Source organism: Sciurus carolinensis, unplaced genomic scaffold (genome assembly GCF_902686445.1).
Source record: "Sciurus carolinensis unplaced genomic scaffold, mSciCar1.2, whole genome shotgun sequence".
NCBI classification, from domain to species: domain Eukaryota; kingdom Metazoa; phylum Chordata; class Mammalia; order Rodentia; family Sciuridae; genus Sciurus; species Sciurus carolinensis.
This window is the reverse complement of record NW_025920135.1, coordinates 1,622,209-1,630,160: the sequence shown is the minus strand read 5'-3', so window position 1 is coordinate 1,630,160 and position 7,952 is coordinate 1,622,209.

Here is a 7,952-nt window from a genome sequence, read left to right as displayed (position 1 = left end):
CTCCACCAAAAAAGAAAGAAAATTAAAAAATCAAGAGTAGCAGGATAAATTACATTGTAAACTTCTATGTTTGCAGGTTGAAGTTATTAGAGCTTCTAGTAAAATTTATTGAAAAAAGTTATTGTTATTCTTATCTTCATTTTAACTTCATTGATTCACTGAGTCATTAAAGCACTAGTTTCATAAAGCTAAAAACTAGGACAGGTCTTCCACCAGAACAAAAGAACTTTATAGATGACAAGTTCAATGGAGCACTTCACAGATACAATATCTAGGAAAACATAGCATACCTTGAATTCAACAATTATGAGGCTACTTCACCATGCTGATTTACATTTAAAATAAGCCTGGGAGAGAAATCCAAATAAATTTTTATTGGAACCATGTATGCCATATGAAATGTTCTACAGTAAGGAAAGTCTAACTTAAATTCACAAATGCACTTCATAAAAGAAACCATTTCCAATTACTCACACATCCTTTAAAACAAAGCCTGGAACATAATGCTATTAGTCATAATATATGATAACACAAAATCAGACTCTATAACTGAGAGATAGATGTATCTCTGAACACCAAGCAAAGTCTCCATCTTCTAAATTATTTACAGTTCATTCATCTTTTATCTGAAGTGGCATTACTCCACAACTGCTTTCTGCAAAAACTTATTGCACTACAAACAGATCACAGTCTCTTAGAAGTTACACTGAAGATGTCAAGGTCATTTAGGAGGGAGCAGGTAAATCCACCAATGGTACAATATTATTTGGAAAGAAAATCATATTAGCTCAAGAAATGACAAGATATTTGAGGTAAAATGTAGAAAATTAATGACATTATAATGTACAAATACATAAGGCAATTAATTTTAATCACATTTAATTTTCTGCTTTTTTATCAGGATGGATACAAAATTCTAATTCTGATAATTTCACATTGTTTTACATGCTCAATTTCAAAAGGTTGACTGCAATTATAAGCTAAAATATGATTAAAAGAAGTTCATGTGTTTGCTCACTCTAGCTTGAAATAATAAAAAAAAACTTATCTGTAATAAATTAATTATTATTATTATTTTTGGGGGGTGCTGAGGATTTGAACCCAGGGCCTTGGGCTTTCAAGGCAAGCACTCTACCAACTGAGCTATATCCCCAGACCAATTATTATTCTTAATAAGGAAAAAACAGGAAGATAACAATCTAAAGAATGCTTGTAAACCCATAAATAATCTTAAGAAATAAGCTGACATTTTTGTGTTCTCACACCTCAAGACAAAAGAGGATAATGCATATTTATACATTTCTCTAATATTTAAAACATTTTCTAGATAAGCTTTAATGTGGGTTTAATACAAAACTCTTCTTATAACACTTGTTCTTTCTCTAAACACCAATGAATTTCACATTTTTCTGTTACCAAGAAACTTTTGCCTCACATGCCAAAGGTAATTTAAGTGTATTTTCATCAGAGAATCCCTTCCACCTACAGAAACCATCTAAACCAGATGTAATTTTTCAATGAATAAGATAAAGTTATATCTCCAGATGGAAAACCCTTCAAAAATAGTATGCCTTATAGCTCCACAAACATTAATTATTATAAAAAATAGTCACCAATTATATATTCAGCTAATTGAGACAAACCATGTAAATTAAAAAATGAAAAGGCTATTTAGAATGGGATGGGAACCACATGTATTGGAACACACAGTGAAGAGGAAGCCATGTTCCATGCACATGTGAATCTTGCAATACTGGCTTCCAATACAACTGGTTGCACTCAACACCACAACTATACCTTGGTATTTGAAATAGAAAGTACTCAATTTTTTTAATATGTGGTAACAATTCTGTCTCCATGTATGTATCTGTTCTAGGTTCTACATTCCCCCTTTTTAAAAGTACATATTCACGCATGACTTTTCTCTAAAGCAAATATTTGGGCAACGTTTCAAACACAGAAAATAGTGATGAATGTTTCAAGAAATATATGATCTCATGATCTATAATTATTTGATCTACATAATTATGAACCATGCTTACTTTTTTTTTTCAAATAGTAACCCTGAAGAAAGACTAAAATGGGTCAGGGAGGTTATTTTTCTTGATAGAACTCAGCAGACAGCCAAGGGAGAAAGGAAAGGGCTGTGCTAAGCACACAGAGAAATAATCAGTATACTTAACAACATAGTTGTTCTGATGAATACACTTTTCTCAAGGAATCTGTCCATTCATACTGCAAACATGATCCACACTATGAAATAGGGGGCTCATATCCTCACAGATTTCCAACAGGTTCATACAACAGGTTTGCAAGCTTGATATCTATCCATATGAATTTAATACCTAAACCCTTGCTTTCTCTTCACTTCTAACCTTCATGTAAGAAGAGTTGAACAGATGAAAAAACAGACAGATCAAGATCAAATTCCATCATGCACCTAGCCAATTAGATAAGCAGAATCTACTACTGCTTCATTCAGTTTTCACCCTTCAAACCTACACCTTTAAAAACCAGCAGAAATCAGGAAGCTGTGCCAGGAGAGGATTCCAGAGAGGAGATCGTGTACCATTTTCAGTAACACCCCTAAGTGAGTCTAGACTGGTTGAATAAGGAAGCTCACTCTAGTTAATTACATTAACTTGAGTTACTGTAACATTTACCTCTTCCATTCCTTAAGTGTAATTCAAGCAAGTGGCTTTTCTGAGATTGGTGTAGTTCCTTTCCTAAAAGCCAAGTGAAATCAAACGAGGGCCCTACCTGCATGCATGTACACACACACACACACACACACACACACACACACACACAAACACAAACACACATACACAGCCTAGCAGCTCAGTCAGATCTGATGCTTGGCAACTTAGATCTGACATCAGGAGGACAGAAAATCAAAGTGAAAGTAAGCAGGGTGGGGCAACTACGGGTCTCTCCTGGCCACCCCTCACCTTATTCATATCCCACTACAGGTAATTGGGTGGCAGTAGAGATTTCCCAACCTCAGTCCAGGAGCTGCAACTCCTTCTGTAGCAGATGACCTTCTCCAGGTTTAAGCACCACCCTATCCCCAAATTGACAGAACAACCTCTTTGTTCCTTCTTTTAACTTCTTTAACACAGAAAACATTTTCCATTATTGACCCTGACTTTGCTGAGCACTGCATGGCAAGCACAGTACTTACCTGGCAGTTGAGCTCCATGTGACTGTCCCACACCAGTCCTCTCCACCGCCTCAAAATGCAGGGGTCATCTGGTCCACCATCTCTTCATTTTCTGCCTCTTGGATGACTTCAGGTAGCTGCTGTCCTTGCAGACAGAAGACACTCCAAGTGGTAGGAGAGCCTTTTCCAACCCAAGAACTCCTCATCTCCTTGGTGGTGGTGGTCCTGGCTACAGCTGGCCCACTCCTCCTCCCATTCTTCCTAGCTTTCATACTTTACCCACTCCTCCTAGCACTGGTAGCACTGCTGAAAGACACAAGCAGCCTGAGATCCAAACCTTACCAGCTCCTGAGCATGCCCAGTTGTCTTGCTGGTGCCTAGATGGCCTACCTCCCGCGTGCCTTCTTGGCTTGAGTTTTCTGCCTCACAGCAGGTAACAGAAGCAGCAAAGGGATTCCAGCAAGAGAAGCCATGGCATGAGCTGTCAGGCACAGCCGGGGGCCAGGAAAGTCACCAGAGGCTGAGGATGCTGGTTGCAGTCACTGCCTTAGGTGTGGGAGGAGGCCTCCAGGAGGCCAGACCAGGTGTCCCCTGGGAGGCCTGCAGCTGGGAATACAGGGGACTCACTGGTGCTTCCTGGAGGCCGGCACCACTGTGATCCTCATATGTTGAGAAGAATCTCTTCTGGTTCACCAGGGCACACTCTAGAAAGGGATAGCAGGCGCATGGAGCCCAGAGTGTTCCTCCTGGGTGAGTGCATGGTAGAGTTGATTGGCATGCGCTCCACTGCCTGGGCTGGGTATGGGGGCAGTGGAGTAGTAGGCCAGAGGCCACAGTATCTACTCTGGCTTCTCACAGCGGGGATGCCTCCCTGTTACTGGTGGTTTCAGTAAAGCAGGTCCTTGGGATGGTTTCCTGCCCAGTAGTGTCTCCTCTTCCACCAATTGGCACTACCCACCCCAGACCCCCAGACTCTGTCACCCAGCAGAGTGTCACAATATATTTATACATTTGTATATGTATGTTTATATAGGTTACACAGTACTACACATATGTAACATATTTTTACATTATAAAAATAGATAAAGCTGAAACAGAAGAACTTTCATCTTTCATGACACAGTAACAGGAAGGGAAAAGAAAAATAATGATGTCTATACCTAACAAATATAGATATTTATGAATGTAGCATTTTAAAATAGAAGAACAATGAGCATGAATTGAAATTAATTAGGAAAGAGAATGTAATTTTTAATAAAAATCTCTCAAAATCCCCATATGCTACAGAATTTGGCAATGTGCACATGAAATTTTAAGTATGTACTGGGTGCAATGGCAAGTGCCTGAATCCCAGTGATCTGGGAGGTTGAGGCAAGAGGATTGCAAGTTCAGAGCAGTCTCAGAAATTTAGTGGGGTTATAAGCAATGCAGTGAGAACCTGTCAGGAGAATAAAAAATAGAAAGTTCTTGGGATATAGCTCAGTGCAAAAGTACTTCTGGATTCAATCCCCAGTTACTACTCCCTCAAAAAATTTAAGTATGCATATTTGCTCTCATGATAATGGTTGCCTACATTACCTTTCAAGGACTTGAAGGCTGCTTTTGTCAAAAAAACTATCTGTTGATCTAGGTTGCAGCTCAGTGGTAGGCCACTTGATCAGCATATGTGAGGCACTGGGTTCTAGCCTCAGCAACACATAGACATAAATAAAAAAAGGCATTGTGTCCATTTACAACTAAAAAAATAGAAAGAAAAGCACTAACTGTCCACTTGGGCCTATGCTGATGTCCAAAGGGTGACTAAACAGGGTGAAAAGTCTGGCATCTTTGCCTTTGCATTTTATCTGTCTCCTTTGCTACCTTAATTTTTGGGTCAGACTGTTTCTGTTCAACTCTACATGTAGACACATTAGTAGCTTAAGGAATGTTTGTTCAGAACTGGTAGTAAAAGGTTGATTTTCCCCAAATTTCCCTAATGTCTCTCCTCCCATTTCAATACTAAAGGCAACAAGATAAAGGTAACTAAGATATTTTAATTTTTACAGGGGCATCATGATTAACAGATTGCCAACTACCAGATTTTGCAATATCCAACTCCAGACCATTAAACTGGAGTGCCTACAAGTTCCCAGTCATCGATCCATTCCTAACCAGACCACCCCCTCTTTTCCCCTTGTCTAAAGATAAATGGAGTCTGAAACTTGTGTCAAGAAGATCTTTTGGGGTATTAGTCTACCATCTTCTCAGTTTTGCTGACTTACTGAATAAATCTTTTTCCTCACTCCAATAACTTGTTCATGATTCACTTAGCATCTTTACCAGAGGTGAATATATGGATTTGGGTTCAGGATCTAATTTACCCACAATCAAACTTTTAAACTGTATTATCCAGTGATTTTTGGAATATTAACAAAATTGTGCAACCCATCACCACAACCAGTTCTAGAACATTTTCCAACTCCAAAAAAATCTTACTATTAGCATCATCCCAACACTTTACCCCAAGTCTCCCAACCACTAACTACTTTCTGTCTATAGATTTTTCTTGATTTTTCGTACAAATTGAATCATACCATGTGGTCTTTTGTGAATGAATTCTTTCACTTATCATAATGTTTTCAATATTCATGGTTTTATTTTTTTACAGACTGCATTTTGATTCATTGTATACAAATGGGGTACAACTTTTCATTTCTATGTACATGACATAGATTCACACCATTCGCATAATCATACATGTACATAGGGTAATGACGTCTGTCTCAATTCACTATCTTTCCTGCCTTACCCACTCGCCCCTTTCCATCTACACAATCCCAAGTTTCTCCATTCTTCTCTTATCAGCCCCTGCCACCTCCTTCCCCATTACATATTATCATCCACTTATCAAAGAAAACATTTGGCCTTTGTTTTCTTGGGATTGGCTTATTTCACTTAGCATGATATTCTCCAACTCCATTCATTCACCTACAAATTTTATTCTTCTTTATGGCTGAATAATATTCAATTGTGTATATATACCACAATTTCTTTATTCATTCATTTATTGAAGGACATCTAGGTTGGTTCCACCATCTAGCTATTGTGAACTGAGCAGTTGTAAACACTGATGTGACGTGTTACTGTAGCATGCTAATTTTAAGTTCTTTGGGTATAAATGGAGGAGTGGGGTAGCTGGGTCAAATGGTGGATCCATTCTAAGTTTTCTGAGAAATTTTCATAATGCTAAAATTCATGTTTTCACATGCATAAAACTTCATTCCTTTTCAATAATAGTAATATTATTATAAATAGAGTAATCCACTATAATAAATATAAAAAAATCTATTGACTTATTAGTTGGTTGACATTTGGGCTAGTTCTACTTGTTGGCTCTTATAAGTCATGTTACTATGAACAATCATGTACACATTTTTATATCTACAAATGCCTTCATTTTTCTTTTTTTTTTTTTTTTTCTTTTTGTGGTGCTGGGAATTGAACACAGGGCCTTGTGCTTGTGAGGCAAGCACTCTACCAACTGAACTATATCCCCAGCCCCCACCTTCATTTTCCCTTACCACACATCTAGTACAATTGCTGAGGTATAAGGTAACCTGACAATCCCTTTTTGAATGAGCAACCAAACTATCTCTCAATGTCGCTATACCATTTTATAATCTTATAAGCATTGTGTAAGAGTTTCAATTTCTTCTAATCTATAATCATGTGGCTTTTTTAAATAAGCCATCCTGGTGAGTGTGAAGTGGTATATCATGGTTTAAATTTACATTTCCCTGATGACTAATAATGGTGAGTACTATTTGCTATTTCATTTGCTTACTGACCATTTACACATATCTTATAGATTTTATTACTCAGTTTTTTTAAATACTCAGAATGCAGTCCCTTATTCAATAGTAATTTGAAAATATTTTTTTTATTTTCAGTGGGTTGTCCTTTTAAATTTTCTTCATACCTTTTTCTTTTTAATTTTTTCTGGTTGTCCATATACCTTTATTTATCTATATGTGATGCAGAGGATGGAACCCAGTGTCTCACACTTGCTAGGCACTCTTCCACTGAGCTACAACCCCAGCTCTTTCTAAATTTGATGTAGAAATTCTGGGTCAATAGCATCTCATTATGAATTTCAGGTCTGCCCTTTAAATTTCTGCAAAGAAGTTAGTTGGGATTTTGATAAAGAATATAATGATGCTTTAGATTAAATTGAGGAGTACTGGTGTCTTAAGAATATTGCCTTCCTGATCATGTCTGTTCATTATTTAGAGTTTTTAATTTAATTTTATTTTATTTTAACCAGAGTTTAGGACTTTTAATTTGTCCTAAAATCATTGAAGCAAAACTCATTAAACATTCTACTTTCTTTTACCACCCCCCATGCAAACAAAATGAAAGAATTATTTGTAGGGGGAAAAAAAAGCTTTGTACATGGGATGAAACAATATAAATTCAAAACTTACAGATAGGGTTTAATTTATTTTACTAATACTCTATGGTTTTCAGAGTATATACTTTGCACCAAAATTACAATACAGCTACTTATTATATTTGTCCATATATTTACCTTTATCACAGAATTTTGTTTTTATGTGACTTTATAGTTGGTGTCTAATGTACATATATTTCAACTTGAAGGAATCCCTTTAGAACTTCTTATAGGGCAGTTCTAATGTTTTTGTTTATCCAAGAAAGACTTAATTTCTGAAGACTTATTTCTGAAGGAAAACTTCATTGAATAAAGTACACTTTGTTTGATAGTTTATTTATTTATTTATTTTTTACTTTC